The 22,870-nt window shown below is 43.9% G+C and overlaps 1 protein-coding gene across 3 annotated transcripts in view; it reads left to right on the plus strand.

Moving 5' to 3' along the window:
- DOCK4 (dedicator of cytokinesis 4) overlaps positions 1-22,870 on the plus strand; it is a 428,604-nt gene that overhangs the window by 248,774 nt on the left and 156,960 nt on the right. The window lies entirely within an intron of this gene.

Here is a 22,870-nt window from a genome sequence, read left to right on the forward strand (position 1 = left end):
TCTCCTGTGGTCAGCCTCTTGCTTCTCCAGCTCTCTCTTGTGGTCAGCCTCTTGCTTCTCCAGCTCTCTCTTGTGGTTAGCCTCTTTGGCTGTTTGTTTCTCCATCTCTCTCTTGTGGGCAGCTTCCTCCCTGGCCATTTCTGCATTAATTAGTTCTATTTGCATCCTAGCAAGTTCCAGTTTGTCAACTGTGTTACTGCTACTCATGTTTGTGCCTTCTGGTGCTGGCCACACCCCTCTGCAGTCAGTGAACTGTGTTGCTTGGTTCAGTTGCTTGGTTTACAAATACCCTTTCTATTCACGACTGAATAAAAAGAAACAAAACTTTTCATTTGCAAATGGTGTTTTACTGACTGTTTGCTGGCTCACAAGAAACTAGAAAATCTGGTTTGGTAACTTGTCTCTAGCAATTTGCTAATGCCCTCTCAGTGGGGGTCCTTCCTAACAAGCCCTGTTAGAAAAACCTTAACCTCTTTTCCCCCAAGCTGCTTTTTCAAGCAACCAGAAAGAAAAAGAAAAAAAGTACACTATCTCTGTATTACCAGGATGCAAAAATACAGGGTCTAACTTATAAACCTGGAGAGGCTCTCCCCCCACTCCTTTCTCAGAATAATCAAAGTAACAGCAAACAGAAATAAAAATATTTTTCCAGCAAACACACAATTGCAAATACAGAAAGCAACTCAAAAGACTAATCCGCCTTTTTAACTAATACTCACTATATTGAATAGAAGAGACTATTTCAGGAAACTTGGAGAACTTGAAGGATATGACTGGTCTCTCTTAAATCCAAAAAGAGACTCAATCCAAAACAAAGGACACAGACAAAGACTTCCCTCCACAGAGATTTGAAATTATCCTGTCCCTTGATTGGTCCTCTGGTCAGGTGTTCATCAGGTTACTGAGCTTATTAACCCTTTACAGGTAAAAGAGACCTTAACCCTGATCTGTTTATTTATGACACCCTGAATTTAGGTCTTAGCAGCTCCAAGTCAACTTCATAGACAGAGTACCACAGTTGTTTAGTATATAAATATTTATATTGAATATTAACAAGCAAGCCAGACATTTTGAACGGTGCTTGAAATGACCTTTAAATAACTGTTTGTTCTAATGAAAGATACTGGGTTGTAAAAGTACTAATGTACTCTTCTATATAGGTTTTATAAACATTTGGCTGTTTGTACAGCACACATTACTGGAATATAAGTCCGATTTGTAGTATCTGAATCACAATGTACAGCTTTTGTGTAATGTGTTTATACTCATTTATTCTACCACACACATTCATACACATTTTTTCCTTCTGATCTTCAGAGATAGTTCTAAGAGTAGAGAGGTCTAACCTTCAGTGTGTGTCACCAGAACTCTTCACAGCTGGAATGACAACAGAAGTGTGTCTTGGTCTATATCTAATACCCTCTATGGGGTCAAGAGAGAGAAAAGTCTCATTTGTGGGATCCTTCTTGTGAGCAGTATTAAGCCTCCCTCTCTTAATGGTTGGCTTGTTACATAGTTTGTTTGATCATAAGGAAATCTTGTTTTAGCCATAATATTACAGGTCTGAGACATCTGCACATAAAATAATTAATCTCTTGGATTTATATAGGGTGCTATCTTTCCCTATATGCTCAATTAATTCAAAGAAGGAATTTTAAAGCTCTCACCTCCTTGAGCTCTTCCTTTGTTTTTCCCATGAATTAAGATAGTTGCTTTCAAATGTGATTCTATCTAATAACTAAATCTGACTTCCACAGGCTATGAACTTCTAGGGAGAAAGCTCTCCTTCTAGTATCTCCTTGTAACGATGCTGGTTTTGGTGAGACTCAACTGTGTGTGTCAGTTCAGGACAAGTTGCTTCAAGCAGGGCAGTTACAGCCCAAGGCTGGTGTTTTTCCACCCCTAAGGTGAACCAAAGCAGCCAGACAGAGAGGACTTTGGTTTTACCCCACTGGTTAATCACAAGTCACGCAAGCAATTCCCTTAGACACTCCAATTTCCCAGTATCACCACCAGTGCCACTCGTTATAGGGATGAATGGTTATGAAAACCAACACCCCAGTAAAAGTAATAAGGTTCACTCGATCCCAAAGGACCCAGGTGAATATACAAATCAGATCTTACCCACAAATCACACTGTTGCCAATCCTTTAGAATCTAAAATCTAAAGGTTTATTCATAAAAGGAAAAAGATATAGATGAGAGCTAGAATTGGTTAAGTGGAATCAATCACAAACAGTAATGGCAAAGTTCGTGGTTCAGGCTTGTGGCAGTGATAGTATAAACTGCAGATTCAAATCAAGTTTCTGGAGTACATTCACAGCTGGGATGGATCATCAGTCCTTTGCTACAAACAGAAGCTCTATACAAAGTCCCTCCAGAGTATGAAGCAGGATTGAAGACAAGATGGAGGAGCTGCAGCAGCTTTTTATAGTCTCTTGCCATGTGATCTCTGATTTCTATGTCCCAAAGACAAGCTGACCATCACATGGCATGGAAAAACCTCAGAGTTCTGTCCATAGGCATGTTCCTGCATACCTTGTTGAGTCACAAGGTGTATCTGCCTTCTTTCAATGGGTCAGTTGTATAGCCGATGGTCCTTAATGGGCCATCAAGCAGGCTAGGAAGAACTGACACCAACTTGTCTGGGGTGTCACCCAGAAGCATAGCACAAGTTTGAACTACAGACAGTATAGAGCCAATACTTATGACTTTAAATACAAAAATGATACATGCATACAGATGGCATAATCATAAGCAGCAAACCATAACCTTGTCTTAGACACCTTATTTGACCCCCTTTATACAAGATTTGGTGCCACTACAGGACCTTGGTTGCAACAATGATCTATACTGTTCCAGATTCTGTCAATAATGTCATACCCCTCTAAATCCATAAAACACTGCAGTGGGCCATGCATTGTTTTAGTGGTTGATCTCTTGGCTCACTTGGCAATAACAGGAATCTCACAGGCCATCTCTTGCCCCACACATTCAGGATGGACACTATCTTCAGCCTAGGAGGGACATAGGGGATATTGCTAAAGTTCCACTCTCAAGATCTGACCACCACCTCTTCCAGGTGAAAACCAGAACCTTCCTTTCTTTCTTCCCATCAGCTCGTTCACACATGAATTGCAGATACTACTGAGAGGTTCCAAGCATTGGTGGACCTCATCGCGGGAGTCTCCACGTTCCCCCTGACCACTGCCAGGGTTTGTCTGTGCCTGCTGGGCCCCATGGCAGCATGTACATATCCACCATGTCAGGCTCCGGATGCAGCCCTTACATTAGTGGCTGGCGATGGTCTATTCCCAGTCGGTCTATTCCCAGTCCAGAGATCATCTGGAAAAGGTTGTTACCATCCCACCAATGATACTTACCTCGCTGCAATAGGGGACCGACCCCAGGGTGGTCCTGGAGGGAGTTCCATTCAACAGGCCCTGTCACTCAATCGAGCTGATATCGGACGCCTCGGCCCTCAACTGGGGAGTGCATCTCAGCAACCTCCAGACTCAGGGCATGTGGTCCCTGGAGAAGATGACATTGCACATAAACATCAAAGAGCTTAGAGCGGTCCGCTTTGCATGCAGAATCTTCTTACCACATCTTATGGGCAAAGTGGTGAGTGTTAACGGACAACACAGCCTCGATCTTCTACATCAACAGGCAAGGGGGAGCATGCTCATCAGCTCTCTGCCAATAGGCACACTATCTGTGGGATTTTTGCATCAGCCATGGGATCCACTTGAAAGCTTGTCATCTCCCTGGAATCAGAAACTTGCTGGTGAATCACCTCAGCAGGTCCTCTTCTCACCACAAGTGGTTGCTCTACCTGGAGGTAGCCTGCATGATCTTCCAGAGGTGGGGAACTCCCCAAGTGGACTTGTTCACCACGAGACAAAACAGAAAATGCCATCATTTTTGTTCTTGGCAGTATCTGGGAAAGGATTCTCTCTTCCTCCTGTCATGGTCAGGGAGCCTGATGTACATGTTCTCACTGATTCCACTCATCAGCAGAGTCCTGGCAAAGATCAAGAGAGACAAGGTACAAGTTATCGTGATCGCCCTGGCATGGCCGCACCAGCGTGGTTTGGCACGTTGATGAACCTGGCAATGGACTCTCTCTGGCCCCTGCCCAACTATCTGGACCTGCAGTCTCAGGACTACGGATGTCTTCTACCTCTCAACCACGCCCCCCCCACCTCTCCGCATGGATGCTGCAAGGCTGAACCTGGAGAAGCGGACCCTCTCTCATGAGGTCCAACAAGTCCTCCTGGGAAGTAGAAAGCCTTCCATTAGAACAACTTACCTGGCCACCAAGGTTTTCCCGCTGGGCGTCCGAGTGCGGTATCTCTCCTTCATGCTCATCTGTATAATCTATCCTAGACTACCTGCTCCATCTGAAGAACCAGGGTCTAGCACACTCTCCAATCAGGGTGCATCTCGCGGCCATCTCTGCCTTCCACCTGCCAATCCAAGGTTAGATGGTGTTCATGTCATGTCGGTCAGATTCTCGAGACGCTCTTCCTGCTGGTCCGGGCTCCATTCCCACAGTGGGACCTTAACTGGGTTCTTTCTAGGCTCACGGGCCTGCCCTTTGAGCCACTTGGCTCCTGCTCCCTTTCCCACCTGTCATGGAAGGTTGTCTTCCTTGTAGCGGTAATGTCGGTAAAACGAGTCTCAGAGACTAAAGCCTTGACGTCAGAGCCACCATATACAGTGCTCTACAAGGACAAGGTTTAGCTGTGACCACATCGGGCCTTTCTGCCAAAAGCGGTGTCTTCTTTCCAGGTTAACCAGGACATCTTCCTTCCAGTGTTTTATCCCAGGCTGCACACCACTAGTGAGGAAAGGAGGCTGCATGCCCTGGACGTCAGACGTACCCTAGCGTTTTACCTGGAGCATACCAAGCCTTTTTGCAAGTCAACCCAGCTCTTCATCGTGAAACGGACAGGATGAAGGGCCTTCTGGTGTCTTTGCAGAGGATTTCCAACTGGATCACATCCTGCATCCAGACCTCTTACGAGCTGGCACAGGTCCCATCGCCACTAATCGTCAGGGCCCACTTGACCAGAGCTCAGGCATCCTCAGTGGCCTTCCTGGGGCACATTCCTATCCAGGATATTTGCAAAGCAACAATGTGGTCTTCGGTTCATACATTCATGGCGCATTACACCACCACTCTGTAGGTCAGAGGCAACGCTGAGTTTGGCAGAGCTGTGTTACATGCTACACGTCCATGAACTCCTACCCACCTCCAGGGGTACTGCTTGGGAGTTACCTAATATAGAATGGACATGAGCAAGCACATGAAGAAGAAAAGACAGTTACCTTTTCCATAAGTGGTGTTCTTCGAAATGTGTTGCTCGTGCCCATTCCATGATCCGCCCTCCTTCCCCACTGTCAGAGTCTCCAGCAAGAAGGAACTGAGGGTGGAGGGAGCTGGAGGTGGCCCTTATGTTGCGGCATGTGCGTGCCACTCAGGGGCGCGGCAGAGACGGTCCTCTGCAGATACTACTGAGGGAAAGACTTCCAGCACTGGTGCATGTGGTGAGCACACATGCCTATTATGGAATGGACATGAGCAACACATCTCGAAGAACACCAGTTACAGAAAAGGTAACTGTCTCTTTTCCTTGCCCAATCATTCTCACTTCCCTTTTCTGAACTTCCTCTAATTCTGCAATATCCTTCCTGAGATGGGGTGACCAGTACTACACCCAGCATTGGAGATGCAGCATTGATTTATATAGCAACAGTATTTTTTCTCTAGTGTTCTCCATCCCATTCCTTATGCATCCTAAAATCTTGTTTGCTTTTTTGACCACAACTGCACATTGAGCTGAAGTCTTCGTTGAGCTGTGTGCACTGCCACTCAGCTCCCTTTCCTACAGTTCATATAGAACCCTCACAGGGTTCTATACTGTAACTTAATGTTTTCCCCCGTAGTGTGCATAACTTCACTTGGCATTGCATTGCCCATTCATCTATCTGTGTTAGGTCTCTCTGAAGTCCCTGACAGTCCACTTTTCAAGAAGCTATTGACTCCATAACTACCAATGTCACTTCTGGATCTATTCTTTTCTCTGCTTATGTGTAGGAACACATGTTCCAATAAATCTCTTCCTCCTCTCACACGTTGTGCCCCCTTTTTCTGGAATTTAAAAAAAATGCTGTATGTAGAGGCTTGTGGGTTGTGTAGTTATTATGAAAATAACCTCATAGCCTATGATGGATGAAGCAGTGAGCACGTTCTTTATAAGTTATTTTCAATAATTTATGACTTTGAGAAGGAAAATTGCATGTTTAGCATACAAGAGCTCAGGTGAATTTAAAAGTAATGCTAATGAGAGCTGTTGAGTTAATTCCCTGCTCATCATATTGAGCATTTATCTCTGCATCTGATTGTACATTATTTACTTAATAAAGAACCATTACTTTTATTAAATAAATGTGCATGCAGTGAGAAACAAAATACACTTGTGTATTCTTCCATGAAGAAATGGTGTGAATTTTTCACCTTCCACATTAGATGACTCAGGCCTTCCTACTTTTTCTACGTTTGTTTCTTTTCCTAGTTGCCAAGACTACAAAAGTTAGTTAATTTTTTTACCTTTGCTAGTAATGTTGTCTGACTGCATTAGGTACCCAGAAATGAGTTTAAAAGAATATTGTCAAATAAATTCCAGCGTCCATAAAACTATTATGATCTGTGGGGAATATATCTTCTGCATTCAAAATCCTGCTCTAATTCCTTTTTAAAATCTTCAGTTCTGCCAGACAAGCTACCATTTGTGCAAGTCTTGGAGAGTGAGGGACTGGAGGAGATATTCATGAGCATCTCTCAAGGTGGATGAGTAAAATGAGCTTTCTCTCTCCACACACAATTTTCTCCTCCTGCTGTGTTGATTTGCTTGGTGCATTGGGAGACAAGGTAGTGAGAGTAGTGGGCTGAGAAAGGGGTTAGAATTGTGGAGTGCTCGGAGAACTTGTTAATTGCAGCTTTGCTCCCATTATAGCTTATGGGTCTGGAGAGGGGAGTAGAGAGAGGCTGCAAAGTGAAATTAAACAGTGTTTCAGAGATCTGGTTACTTTCATGTCGCTGCTTCTGCAGTTGGAGTGGAGGAGCAGCCTGTGTGTGGTAGGCAAATTCATTTAGCCAGATGCCCCTGACCTCAAGTGCACCCAGGATTTCAGCAAGGCACTGTCAGGTGTGTTTTCCTAAAAGCCCCAGGGGGAAGAGCACTTCTTTAAAGAGACTGCAGGCAGAAATAGTCTGGCAGTCTACTTCTGCATGAGCTAGCATAGGCAAAATAACTGAATTTCATATATCATCATGCAAAAAACTTTAGGTCTCTCAAAATCCTGTTGCAAATGAAAATTTGAGGACTCAAAAGCTATTTTAGAATCAATTTATGAAAACTGTTTGAAATCTGGTGAAAAATGCTTCACCAATTTTGACCTTTCCTGGTAAATATGTGCATAATTTAATTAGTACTGTTGTGGCCTGTGTTTTATTAATATTATTTTTATTTATTATGTCTTTGTAAATCTTTTACCCCACTTTTGCTTGAAAGAATTTGTTTTAAGTCTACTAGTTAAAATGATGTATGAGACAAAATTACAAAACTGTTGAGTTAGGAGTTCTTTCTTGAGTAGACCATTCACAATGTGCTGGCTAGACTAGATGTAAACTGCCTTGTGGGTGTTACCCCAGGAGCAAACACATTTGAAATACTGGTACATAGTCAATATTGGTATCTTTAGATACAAAGATGATATATACATACAAACAGGATAATCATATTTGATGGATTGTAACTTTTCCGTTGATACCTTACATGACATACTTTGTACAAGATTTGTTGCAATTATCTAACAGTAGCAGTATTAATTATATCAGTGGTTATATTTCCATCATACAGCCTCACAGCAGCATCCAGCTGCCCAGGTTTCTCGCCCCGGCTCCCAGCCGGGGGCAGGATCCAGCCGCCCAGCTCCCCAGGAGAGTGGGGGACAGCTGGTCTCTAGCCCTCTGGCTTTCTTCTCAATTTCATGGCTCCTGCAGCATCTACACCAGGGGTAGGCAACCTATGGCACGGGTGCCGAAGGCGGCACGGTAACTGATTTTCAGTGGCACTCACACTGCCTGGGTCCTGGCCACTGGTGCGGGGGGCTCTGCATTTTAATTTAATTTTAAATTAAGCTTCTTAAACATTTCTAAAACCTTGTTTACTTTACATACAACAATAGTTCAGTTATATATTATAGACTTATAGAAAGAGACCTTCTAAAAACGTTAACATGTATTACTGGCACGCAAAACCTTAAATTAGAGTGAATAAATGAAGACTCGGCACACCACTTCTGAAAGGTTGCCGACCCCTGGTCTACACAGACACTGTATCGCCCTCACTAAACCAGCATAAACCCTACACCTCTCATGGAGATTGAATTATGTTGGTGTAGTAGGGCGTTTAAACCGGCGAGAGCAAGACTGTAGTGTGGATGCTGACATAATTAGGCAGCTTACGTCGACCTAACTGTGTGGTGTAGAGCAGGCCTGAGACTATATAAGCTCCAGCTCTACTTCCGCAATATGACCCGTATGGATGGCAGCCAAATCATAGAAACGTAAGGCTGGAAAGGACCTCCAAGTCATCAAGTCCAGCCCCCTGCACTAAGGCAGGACCAAGTAAACCATCCCTGACGGGTATTTGACCAACCTGGTCTTAAAAACCTCCTGTTTTTAGGATTCCATGACTTCCCTTAGAGGCCAATTCCAGTGCTTTATAGTTATAAAGTTTTTCATACTATCTAACCTAATCTCCCTTGCTGCAGGTTAAACCCATTAATGCTTGCCCTATCTTCAGTGGGCATGGAGAACAATTGATCACTGTCCTTTTTATAACCGCATTTAACATATTTGAAGAATTTGCACAATCCAAATAGGCCCAAACAGTTTTGATTTGAGCTCATTTGCCTGGTACCCTGTAATTCCTTAAGCTGTTTTTATTCCTTATGAGAGACTATCAACTGTCCCAGATTCCAAGTCTCCTGTGCCAGCAAAGGGAATACAAGGTCTCCTATGCTTCACTAATCTTATTCTTTCTCATCTAGAATCTTGTCAGTAGATCTATCAGCAAGAAGAGAAATAGCTTTTCTGTATGCATTTCTGAGACACTTCTCTAATAAGCTTTGAAGTTGGTTCTGTACAGTCTTTTGCTCACTTAGTGGTTAGTATAATTTGATCCAAGATTAAGGCCATTTTTGGCCTGCAAGTTGCAAACTGAAATCATATTGTTTAACAGCTATGTAAGTGGTGCTCAAAAACAGTACAAAAAACCTTTGCAATCTCCTTATGTTGTATTTTACAGAGAGTGATGCAATATTACTAATAGAAGCTTCTTGTGGATAAAATTATACCTTTACTGCTTACATACATTGCACTGCAGCAGAGTGATCAAGTAGACATAGGGAATCAGTTTTAAAGCTGACTTCCAAAAGGTGTACCATTATCAAAAAGCTCTTCATGCTTTCTGAAAATCGCACAAAATATTACATATTTCTGGACTTATAACCATAGATATTTAGCTTTCCCTGAGTTCTAAAAACGGGCATATTTCTTATCATTGTATTCTGTGTCATATGACATACGTGAACTTAGCTCAGTATTACCTTCTACTGATTCAGGCTGATTAGTGGTTTGTTTTTGTTTAGCTGATTCATTTTATTAAACTCCTCAAACCCCACACATTTTTCAATTAAAAATCAACACAGTCTCTGTGAGAGTAGTTTTTATATGAATGTGTTGAAAATACTATGTAAGTCAAGGATTTATTTGCAAACTAAACTGGCCTTGGCAGCTGCAGCTACATTCACAATTGCAAAGCCATAACAAAGTGTCAGGAAGAGCCATCGCCCGCCTAAAATACAATCAGTTTGTGTTTGGCTCCAGTAGCAAGTAATCAAATTGTAGTTTATTTCACCAAAAAGCTTTCTCCAGCATGGTTAGAACTAGAAAAGGAAAAAACTGCCCTTGAACTTCGACTGCAGCTTATAGGTTTTAAACCTTACTCCCCATCTTCAAATCACCTCAGATACTGTCCTGTCACAATAAGTTTGCAAGGCTGTACAGAACCAACTTCAAACCACTCTGCAGGCTTCTCTGGCTTGGCTGGAAAATTAAAATTGTTGCTTGCTTTACTGTAAAAAATAATTGTCTTTGCACTACCTCCCTGCAGCAGAAAACCCCCAAACCAATCCCTACCTCTTCCCCCTACCCAATTGTAATTTGGATCATATTTTTTATTAAGGTTCTATTCATAAATTGTTAATAAATGATTAATAGATGTTTTAATAAAAGGTTAATTGAATGCTACAGATTGCAATAGAGCCCCAAAAAGTCAATATAGATTGCTTATATCCATGGATAATAATCTGTAACACCATTTTCTGCTGTGCTTATTTATAACCCTCAATAACACATATTGGTGGTGTCTGAAACATACTTATAACATGTTTTAGTAAACATTTATTAACTCTTTATCAATTAACTCTTCATATAAAACATGGCTAATATTTGATTCGCGCACCAATAGTTATAAGTTTCCAACAGACACTCAGCTGTGCGCTTCTACCTTGGTCCCACCCCTTCCTCCCAAGCCATTGCATGGGTGGCTGAGATCAGCTAAGCATATCCCCTTCCTGGCTGCCTAAGCTCCTGTAGGCTCAGTTCTGCTTCTCTAGTCAGCTGTTTCTCTTCCCACTATGACTTACTATTATTTTCATTTTGTAGCACGTAGGTGCCTTATTTATGGACCAGGATCCCAGCGTGCACAAACCCAGAACAGATAGTCCTTGCCCCATAGAACTTACACTCTAAGACAAGAGAAATCAGATGGATAGAGACAGTCTGGAAACACTGAGACAATATTAATCAGCATGATAGGCAGTTGTCTCCATACATCAGCAGCCTAGCTGTTAAGTTTTTTGTAGACTGAGGGCTTGGCTACACTGGAGAGTTGCAGCGCTGGTGGTGGCTTTACAGCGCTGCAACTCACTCACCGTCCACACTTGCAAGGCACATACAGCGCTATATCTCCCTGGCTACAGCGCTAGTTGTACTCCACCTCGGCCTGGGGAATAACGACTATAGCGCTGCTGATGCAGTGCTGGTCCGCCAGTGTGGCCACCAAAAGTGCTGTTACTGGCCTCCAGAGGTATTTGGAGGTATCCCAGAATGCATGTTCAGCCACTCTGCTCATCAGTTTGAACTCTACTGCCCTGGCCTCAGGTGACCCCGCCCTTTAAATGCCCCAGGAATTTTAAAAATCCCCTTCCTGTCTGCTCAGCCAGGTGTGGAGTGCAATCAGTGAATCTTTCCAGGTGACCATGGCTCCACGTGGCAAACGAGCCCCAGCATGGAGCAATGGCGAGTTCCTGGACCTCATCAATGTTTGGGGGGAGGAAGCTGTGCAGTCCCAGCTGCACTCCAGCCGTAGGAATTACGATACCTATGGGCAGATATCAAGGGCCATGCTGGAAAGGGACCATGACTGGGACATGCTGCAGTGCAGGGTTAAAGTGAAGGAGCTGCGGAGTGCCTATTGCAAAGCCCGCGAGGGAAACCGCCGCTCCGGCGCTGCCCCCATGACCTGCCGTTTTTACAAAGAGCTGGACGCGATACTTGGGGGTGACCCCACCACCACTCCGAGGACCACGATGGACACTTCAGAGCGGGGGGAGGAGGAGGAGGAGGAAAGCGAGAGTGAGGGTACTGGGGTGGGGGGAGACACCCCAGAGTTCCAGGAGGCATGCAGCCAGGAGCTCTTCTCAAGCCAGGAGGAAGGTAGCCAGTCGCAGCAGCCGGTACTTGGTGGAGGACAAACAGAGGAGCGGGTTCCCGGTAAGTGGCTTTTATTTTCAGGATGGAAATTTTTCAGGAGAGGAGGGAGGGTTAGATGCGGAATAGCGCATTGATGTGGTCCACCACGTCACGGTAATCGGCCTCGGTAATCTCTTCAAAAGTTTCAGCCAGAGCATGGGCAGTGCGCTTGCGCAAGTTTATTGGGAGAGCCACTGTGGTCCTTGTCCCAGTCAGGCTAACGCGTCCGCACCACTGTGCCGCGAGGGGTGAGGGGACCATTACAAGACACAGGCAAGCTGCATAGGGGCCAGGGTGGAATCTGCATTGCTGTAGAAGACCCTCCCGCACTTCCCAGGTGACCCGCAGCAGCGAGATATCTTCCAGGATCAACTCCTGTGGAAAATGTTGGGTTAGTGTTCAGTGTAGGTGCCCCCAGCAGCTGTTTGCTTTCCCCAACGCACAGAAACCCCAGTACAGCCCTGAACCAATCATTCCCCCTTACTCACCATTTTGGGGCTCCTGTGGGTTATGTGCACGCTCTTTGGGATGGGAAAATTATGCTATTGTGAAGACTGTTACACTCCTTAACTGTGTGGGAATAAACAATGCTGCCTCTGTTAAGTGTTGCATTTTTTGCCTTTACAGAAGCAACCTTTAGATCTCGGCTGCCCGTATTATCAACGTCTCAAAGACTACAAAACCTCCGGAAGAAGCCGCGAAAAAGCAAAGAAGACATGCTGCAAGCAGTTATGCAGCACTCTGTCACAGAGAATCAAAAAGTGCAGGACTGGAGGGAAAAGGAAAGCAGGATCTGCCAGAAAAACGCAGCAGACAGGAAGAAAAGCACAAAGCAGCTGATAAGCATCCTGGCGCGCCAAGCGGACTCTATCCAGGCGCTCGTAGCCATGCAGGCAGAGCACTACCATGCCTCCCCCCCCTCCCCCCCCGTCCCAAAGCTCTTTCCCTTGTGCCCCAATGTCAGCTCAAAACCCCCTTCCCCAGCATCCAGGTTCTTACCACCACCAGCTGCCTCCAACACCTGTACGTTCACCAACCAGCCCTGAGAACTACAACCCTTACCCTCTGCACTCAACCCCCATCACCAAGCAGTATAGCCATCCTGAAGTGCAGCAGTCATTGCACAGCACTCCAGACAGGACATATTCAAACCTGTGACTGTACAGTTCACCAACCCACCCCCCTGCCCTTTTAGGTTCCAAAAAAGTTGTGTGTCTGTCAATAAAGTAATTTTCTTTTCAATAAATGAATTCTTGGCTTTGGAAACAGTCTTTATTATTGCAGAAAGTCAAAGATACCTTAGCCCAGGAAAGAAACAGGCACTGCAAATCAGCTTAGGAAACACAGATTCCTACTAACTTTGTAAGCACTGCACTTCACTCCCGTGCAAGGCACCAAACATTACTGTTGGTTTTCAGCCTCAAATTCCTCCCTCAAGGCATCCCTAATCCTTGCAGCCCTGTGCTGGGCCTCTCTAGTAGCCCTGCTCTCTGGCTGTGCAAATTCAGCCTCCAGGCGTTGAACCTCGGAGGTCCATGCCTGACTGAATCTTTCACCCTTCCCTTCACAAATATTATGGAGGGTACAGCACGCGGATATAACCGCAGGGATGCTGCTTTCCCCCAAGTCTAGCTTCCCATACAGAGATTGCCAGCGCCCCTTTAAACAGCCAAAAGCACACTCCACAGTCATTCGGCACCGGCTCAGCCTGTAGTTGAACCGGTCCTTGCTCCTGTCAAGGTTCCGTGTATATGGTTTCATGAGCCAAGGCACTAACGGGTAAGCGGGGTCTCCAAGGATCACAATGGGCATTTCAACGTCCCCTACTGTGATCTTCCGGTCTGGGAAAAAAGTCCCAGCCTGCAGCTTCCTGAAGAGGCCAGTGTTCCGAAAGATGCGTGCATCATGCACCTTTCCAGGCCAGCCTGTGTTAATGTCAATGAAACGCCCACGGTGATCCACAAGCGCCTGGAGAACCATGGAGAAATACCCTTTCCGATTAACGTACTCAGATGCTAGGTGGGGGGTGCCAGCATAGGAATATGAGTCCTATCTATTGCCCCTCCACAGTTAGGGAAACCCATTTGGGCAAAGCCATCCACAATGTCCTGCATGTTCCCCAGAGTCACGGTTCTTCTTAGCAGGATGCGATTAATGGCCCTGCAAACTTGAATCAACATGATTCCAACGTCGACTTTCCCACTCCAAACTGGTTCCTGACCGATCGGTAGCTGTCTGGAGTTGCCAGCTTCCAGATTGCAATAGCCACCCGCTTCTCCACCGGCAGGGCAGCTCTTAATCTCGTGTCCTTGCGCCGCAGGGTGGGGGTGAGCTCCTCACACAGTCCCATGAAAGTGGCTTTTCTCATCCAAAAGTTCTGCATCCACTGCTCGTCATCCCAGACTTCCATGACGATGTGATTCCACCACTCAGTGCTTGTTTCCCGAGCCCAAAAGCAGCATTCCACGGTGCTGAGCATTTCCGTGAATGCCACAAGCAATTTCGTGTCGTACGCGTCATGCGACTTGCTATCATCATTGGACTCCTCATCACTTTGAATCTTAAGGAATAGCTCAACTGCCAAACGTGATGTGCTGGCAAGACTCATCAGCATATTCCTCAGCAGTTCGGGCTCCATTTCCCACAGAAATTGCGCTGCACAGAAACCGTTGAGAGAGTCAAGATGGCGCCAAACGTGGACAGAAAAACAGGGATTGCTGGGATGTGAAGCGATGCATCACAGGGCGTTGGGACAGGAAGCAGAATAACCCGCACCCTCCGCCCCCTTCCCACATCCCACGGCACCAGAATGGGAAGAGGTGCTCTGTGGGATAGCTGCCCATAATGCACCACTCCCAACACTGCTGCAAATGTGGCCACACTGCAGTGCTGGTAGCTGTCAGTGTGGCCACACTGCAGTGCTTTCCCTACACAGCTGTATGAAAACAGCTTTAACTCCCAGCGCTGCACACCTGCAAGTGTAGCCAAATCCTGATGCAACTGTTTCTCTTTTGCTCCACTCCCACTCAGCCCCTTTAGATACTTTTCCCTTTGAATGGCTGGTCAATGCTATCTTGTTTGATGTCATTAAGCCTGCCTCCGGGATCCTGTATCTTCTTTGTTAGACAGGCAGGAAACCCAACACTTTTACTAGGTCAGATAGCAATTGTACTTGCCCCAGACTTCTGGGCAATAAGATTTTTTCTCAGCCTGACAACCAAGCTCTGGAGGTGTTTTCTTCACATCGAGGTTGACATACATTTGCAGGATCATATGGTGCATCAGGCAAATGGCCCTACAGTATGTGCAGCAAATACTCAGGATTCATGGGAAAGTTAGGGCTGAATCACAGATGGCATTATTGCAGTTTCCCCGGCTTCTGTTAATTTAATATGACCATACCATAACTTCTGTATTTTCCAAGATTTGCATGGAAATTTAACCTCACAACTCCCAGTGGAAGTCCATGTGAAAATGTTCAGATTTGTAAGTTCTTCTTCGCATGCTTGCTTATGTCGCTTCCATTCTAGTTCAAGGTGAGTGCGCGCCCATGTACACAATCATCTGAGATTTTTACCTTAGCAGTATCCGTAGGGTGGGCTGTAACACCCCCTTGAGTACTGCACTCATGCGTTGGTACGTTAGGTGCTGCCAATCCTACGCCCTCTCAGTTCCTTCTTACCGCTTGTGACAGTTGGTCAGAGTGCTTTGTTATGCATCACAAGAGCATTAACGGTTCTTACAGTCCATTGTTCTGTCTGGGGCTGTTAATAAACAAGAAAAAAAATGGACCTTAATTCCCGAAAAATGCATATAGTTCATTGGAGCAGTCCTCAACTCTACTCAGGCCACAGCCTTCCTCCTGAGGTTTGGTTACAAGCCATGGCAGACCTGATCTTGTGCATGCAAGCCCACCCTCTCACCAACGCTCACATTGCCTGCAATTGTTGGGCCACATGGCGGTCTGCATTTGCGTGGTCTGGCACACATGGCTCCACCTCAGGCCCCTGCAGGCGTAGCTGGCGTTGGTCTATGTCCCCAACAGACACAGTGTGAACCGTATGGTCAGGGTCCCGGACACATATTGTCATCACTCAAATGGTGGCGGAATCCTGCATCGATGTTGGAGGGGGTTCCCTTTGCAGCTCTGTCTCTGTTGGTGACCCTTTCATCTGTCAAGGTCCACTTGGCTGCTATTTCGGCCTTCCATCTGCCACTCGATGGTAGGTCAGTTTTCACCCAGGACATGACTGCCAGGTTCCTCGAGGGACTCAAGCACCTCTACTCACATGTTAGGGACCCCGTTCCACCATGGGACCTGAATTTTGTGTTGTCACGGCTCATGGGACCCCACCTTCGAGCTTCTGGCTTCCTGCTCTCTCTTCTCTTTTCCTGGACAGTTGCATTCCTACTTGCGATAACATCCACCCGCCGGGTCTCTGAGATTAGGGTGCTTGCCTTGGAACTGCCCTATATGGTCTTCCACCCGGCTTTCCTGCCCACGGTGGTCTATCAGTTTCATACGGGCCAGGACGTTTACTTGGCTGTCTTTTTTCCAAAGCCACATTAGTCGGAGGAGGAGCATAGATTGTATTCCTTAGACATCAGGAAGGCACTAGCCTTCTACATTGAATAGACCAGGGGTCGGCAACCTTTCAGAAGTGCTGTGCCGAGTTTTCATTTATTCAGTCTAATTTAAGGTTTCGCGTGCCAGTAAATACATTTTAACATTTTTAGAAGGTCTCTTTCTATAAGTCTATAATATATAACTAAACTATTGCTGTATGTAAAGTAAATAAGGTTTTTAAAATGTTTTAAAATGCTTCATTTAAAATTAAATTAAAATGCAGAGCTCCTCGGACCGGTGGCCAGGACCCAGGCAGTGTGAATGCCACTGAAAATCAGCTTGCATGCTGCCTTCGGCACGTGTGCCATAGGTTGCCTACCCCTGGAATAGACCAAGCCATTCTGCAAGTCGACGCAATTGTTTGTCACAGAGGCCAACAGGATGAAAGGTGTCTGCTGAAAGAATTTCTTCTAGGATCACTGCCTGCATTCGCTTCTGCTGTGATCAGTAAAGGTGCTCCCTTTGGCAATTGTAACCGCCCATTCAACCAGAGCACAAGCCTCCTCCGCACCTTTCCTACCCAGGTGCCTATACAGGGCATCTGTAGGGCAGCCACCTGGTCATCCATCCACACATTTGCGTGCCTTTACACACTTACCCAGCAGGCCTGGGAGAATGCTGGCTTCAGTAGAGCAGTACTGCAAGCCGCTGGACTGTGAACTCCGAGCCCGCCTCCAAGGATACTGCTTGTGAGTCACCTAGAATGGAATTGGCATGAGCAAGCACTCAAAGAAGAAAAAACAGTTACAAAAAGGTAGATACCTGTTGTTCTTCAAGATGTGTTGCTCATGTCCATTCCATTACCCGGTCTCCTCTCTGTCAGAGTTGCAGGCAAGAAGGAACTGACGGGCATAGAGAGGGCAGCGCCTAATATACACATGGGCATGGCACTCAAGGGGGCGCTATAGCTGACCTTGCAGATATTGCTAAGGTAAAAAACTCTGACGACTGTGCACGTGGGTTTGAACACACCTAGAAATAAAATGGAATGAACATGAGCAACATCTTGAAGAACAACAGTTAGAAAAAGGTAGATAGCTGTTTGGTTTTTTTTAATGTTTAGGTTTTGGTGTGGTTTTAAAAATATATTTAACTATTTCTTCACACAATGTACAGTCAACCTGTGGAATTCTTTGCCAGAAGATGTTGTGAAGGCCAAGACTGCAGCAGGATTCAAAGAAGAACTAGATAAATTCATGGAGGATAGGTCCATCAATGGTGTCTGTTTGCCAGAAGCTGGGAATGGGCAACAGGGGATGGATCACTTGATGATTACCGGTTCTGCTCATTTCCTCTGAAGCACCTGGCATTAGCCACTGTTAAAATACAGGATACTGGGCTAGATGAACCTTTGCTCCCAGCCAGTATGGCCGATCTTATGTAGAAGAAAAGGAAAAATATACTGTTTCCTTTTGGCCAAGTGGTGCCAGATTTTCAGGGCCAGGCAGGCCAGTCACCTGTTTGGTGACAGAGAGTCAGGGTGCTTTCTTTGTATAATCTGTTTGTTTTCTGAAACAGGAATGGTAACAAACAGCAAACTCCCTTTAGCAGAAACCTCAGGCCTTGCACCTATGTCCTGTCCAAGAAACGACCAGGTTGCCTCTGTCTTTTACAAGGACTGACAGACTCAAAGCCAAAAGTGTCTGCCAGAGCTTCTGTTGACTCTCATCTCATGATTCCAGATCCACACAGAGAAGCAGCTCTTAGCTCTGCTATACTCTGATCATTATTAGCTTCATTAGTGACTTTGTTGATATATAACTGATTTATACCTACCCCTTTCTACAGATTTCCTCCTACATCAAGAGCCCTTAATGGTGGGCAATTATAATACCAGCTGTGTTCCACTGGAGTTTGTGATAACTGACAAATGCTATCTATACACACACAGTTTTTGAGGAGATGCACAAGTCACATCTGTGTTTGTATTTTTTATACCCAATATGTATATAATAGGTAGAGCTGGTAGTGCCATTTATACTTAAAGTTGTCTGACACTACCCATTAGAAGATCTTGATTTCAGTTTCTTATAATTTTAGAAAACTTAAGAGGCTTTAATTTACCATGCTAGGTGTCTGCCTCAGGATGACTCTTAAAAAATAAATATATATGCTTCACCCAAGGGATTCAGAAATTTCAGAAATGAGATTGAGGAAATACATTGTTTGCCCATATTAAAAACAAACAAAACCCATATGCTCATATACTTACTAGTTTGGCAGCTAAATTTTCTGAAGATTTCATTTGTACTGATTATGCTCCATCTCTGCAATTACTGCTCCTGATTTCAGCTGCCTTCCTTATTACACAGTCCTGATTTGTCCCCAGAGGACCATCCGCTCTGTGCACTGAATGAGGCAGTGGTCCTGTGGAAAAAATAGCATGGTATCATGTAATTAAAACTGTAGGATAACACATATGCACAAGGGAGCCAAATTAAGGCTGCGCACATAACCTTAATTCTAACATTTACTAATTTAGGAATGTTTGACTTTACAACTTAAACATTCTTTTAATCTATTTTTTGTGTGTATAGTATATAGACATATATAGAAAATGCGAAAGATTTCTTGAGAGCTTGGCTTCAAGTACTGTAGCATCCCAGTACTGTTATGTCTACAGCGTGTATGTGTGTTTTGTTGAACTAACTATCATCTAAAGGTATTTAATATAAATAAAATGGGCTATGATGCAATAAAAGCATTGCATTGTAGTGCTTCAGATTTGATATTGGCCTTGTGACTAGCCTCTTGTTGTTTTATCTGCCTGACATTGAGTGTATTTGCTTTATATGGGTATTTAAGTATAGCAACTATTCTACATGATTCATCCTCCTGTGTGACTCAATCATTTCCCCTTGCTTTTCTACCCATCTTTTACCCTATAAAGCCACATTGTTCCTCCTATAGTGTGAGAGATGTATGCTCCTCGTTGTTTTAATTACCATTGGATAATACTGAAAAAAATCCATCTTTTCTCCAGTAAGGCGACCCAGATGACTGGGTTTATCTGAGATGTCAAAAACAGGGTAGAGTTTCCGGAGTGAATTTAGATCAGGAAGTGTATTGTCTAAATTATACACCCCCTCTGCCCCACTAAAGTCTGCTGTGGCTCATTCCGCTGATAGCACACTGATGTTATGAAGGGCACATCCTCCTCTTTTGTCCCTTCTTCCCTGCAATTAGAGCTCCGTGGGCAACAACAAAATGACTTGGTTTGGCATTTTGTTAAAAAACTGAAACTTGGGCCATGGCATTGAAAGCTTCACAAAAGTTTGTAAAGCTTTTGAGCCTGCCAGAACTGCTATCTTGTTTTGCATCAAACTTCTGCACAGTTTAAAAAAATAGAATCAGGAGGATTCTGTGGTTTCATCTGAGTTACAGATTCATTAAGACCTAATATTTCTGGAGCTTGGTGGTATGTGTTTTTATGGAGACCACATACAAAGTATGCACAACTCCTTATGAAGTGGAACTGCTGAATTTACACCTTTGTATCCATAGTTCCCACTTCCATGCCAAAATTATTCCTCGTGCAAATCATCTTTTTAATTAAAAGAGATGCATTTCTTAACAATTTATCTGAATTTAAAGCTTTTCAAAGTGAGAGACTAGAACCAATACTTGAGTAAACATGTCCCACACAAGGACCTCACGTCACACATTTCTGTTAGCATCCTGTGTTATCATTTCTAGAAAATTTTATTATAAGCTGTTTTTTAAAAGTAGACAAAGTTTCTGTAAAATCCAGAAATAGCAAGATGTTAATATTCCTGGTTTGCTTGCCACTTGAATAACATAATTTAGACCCCATCCTCATCTTTGTTATGGTGTAGTCCTAAAGGGCTAAAAGGAAATTGGTCGTGCAGCAAAAAAAAAAAAAAAAAATTCCGTACCTTTTGTTCATAGGGCCATAGTTTGGATGATGTTTTGGTGGGATGATTTTATTAACAATCGCACATGTATCAGCTGAATAATGTGAAAATACTCACTCATTTCTGCTACTTGAAAATCGTTAGTCGCATGAAGTAGAAAGTATGCAAGGAAAAGTGACACAATATGATTCTATCCTGCAAAGTTTAAGTTGTTTGAATCTTAAGATGAACTGTTGTAATGGTGTGTCATCATTGTCATTATTTATAAAATATTTATTTGAATATTTATGATTCTACAATAAAAAGAACACCCATGGGCATCCTTGATGATTTTTTAAAAAGTACATACATATGGCTTTGTCATGTAGCCCCATCTGTGTACAGCAAGGTCATGAACAGATGTTATATAGGAATGCGTATGCTCCCACTGAAGACTTGGCATGACTCTTGGTACTATTTTCGGTCAGTTTTTTGCATCTGTCTTTTTTGAAGTATATACAACCTTTATGCATAGTTGCTCTCCGTTCAGGTCTGTCCTTGGCTGTGTCTTCGAAGTTATCCATATTTATGCCACAAGAGTTAACATTCAACTTAATGGTATTTTTGAAGTGTTTACCATGATCACTCTTCCTGCTCTTTCTGAATTTCAGCTCACCATAGAGGACATTTTTGGGAGTCTGTCATCACCCATTATGATAACATGATCTGTCTGTGACACTCTACCTCAGAGTAGCACCCTGAACCCCCATATTTACCACTGTCATGTAATTATGATATGTTTTGTACAAAGTATGCCTTATGATGTATAATTTTAAAAGGTTTTGATCCATTGGATTGTGTGTACTATCCTTGTATGTGAAGTTATGAAGTTCTGGTGTGTGTGTGTGTGTTACTGAAATATGTTGTGAGGTTGGGAACACCCACGACCAACCTTTCAGGTACAACAATGGAGTAGCCAGATGCTCTGATGGCCAATTAAAGAGAATCCACTCTCCCAATGGCCGTCCTAGAAGACTTCTCAAAGAGAACCTGTAGGCAATGGGGACTGCCTGATTCCCAAGTCAAAAGCTATAAAAGAGGTGAAGTGATAGAATCACTTGGCCTCTTCCCCCCACCACCACCACCACTTGGAAGAACCATCTGGAGGACAAAGACCTTTAACTGGCTGAGGGTGGTCCTGGGATGGAAGGTAGTTCCAGCCTGTGTATTAAAGATCTGTCTGTATCATCTGTCAGGGTGAGACACTGCATGATTCAAATCCTATTTTGTTTGTAGAACTCAGACTGCGAATTTACTTTTATTTCGTAAGTAACCAACTTTTGATCTCTACGCTTGCTATTTATCACTTAAAACCATTTCAAGTTTGCTATGTTCAATTTTAGTTTGATCTGTTCGGCACTGTTTCACTGAGTGGAATACCACTTGTAAAATGAAAATGGCTCTGGTCATCCTGTAATCAGTCCAACAGTTTGCTTATCTTGATGTCCCTAATGTCTCTTTGCTGTATAATGACATAGTCAATCAGGTGCTAGTGCTTTGATCTCAGATGGATCCATGAAGTTTTATATTTGTCGGCTTGCCTAAAGATTGTGTTGATAATGAGCTCATGTTCAGCACACTTCTTGAGTAGGAGGAGACAGTTGCTGATGATTTTTCTGATACCATAGTTCTTTATTAGACCAGTTGAAGTCCGTACTGTCTTTTCCAGCTCTGGAAGTAAAGTCTCCCTAAGGTATGAGTTTGTCTTCACTGGGTGTAGATTTGATTATGTCATCCAATCAGAATAGAACTGTTCTTTTAGTTCTTCTGTACTCTTCATGGTTGGAACATAAGCACTGATAAGAATCACAAAGCATGAATTTCTAAGGGAATTTACAGAGTCATTAGGTGTTCATTTTTGCCCACAGGTAAGTCTCTTTCACTGATTTCAGGAAACTGTTTTTAATGGTAAAACTAATGCCATAAATTCTGTTTTCCTCTGTAGTTTTCCCTTCCCAAAAGAAGGTATAGCCACCTCCTAATTCCTTTGTGTAGTCTTCGTCTGCAAATCTGGTTTTGCTGAAGGTAGCTACATCGATGTGGTATCTAGCAAGTTACCTTACAATTAGTGCTGTACATCTGTCAGGTCTTAATGTATTATCTCTGTCCGTTAGTTTCTGTATGTTTCCTGTCACCACAGTGAGAGCTCTTATTTTTGTTATAGAACAACCTCTTTTTGGATGATCTACCAGTTGTGGTGAACTGGCCAGATTAGAGTAAACTTTAAATAAACTGACCCGCAAAAGTATTATGCCTGATGTTCACTAAACCCTGATAGACAATTTACTGTACTACTTAAGGGGAGATATTTAAATTATGGAACATATTTAACTTTATTCTACAGTTTGGCCTCCACTTGCTATAGGAGTGTAGCCTCCATTTGACTTCTACCGAACCTAGAGGTGAGCTGTGACGAGGCAGTTCCTAAAGTCACGGTTG

This window comes from Mauremys mutica, chromosome 1, assembly GCF_020497125.1.
Source record: "Mauremys mutica isolate MM-2020 ecotype Southern chromosome 1, ASM2049712v1, whole genome shotgun sequence".
NCBI classification, from domain to species: domain Eukaryota; kingdom Metazoa; phylum Chordata; order Testudines; family Geoemydidae; genus Mauremys; species Mauremys mutica.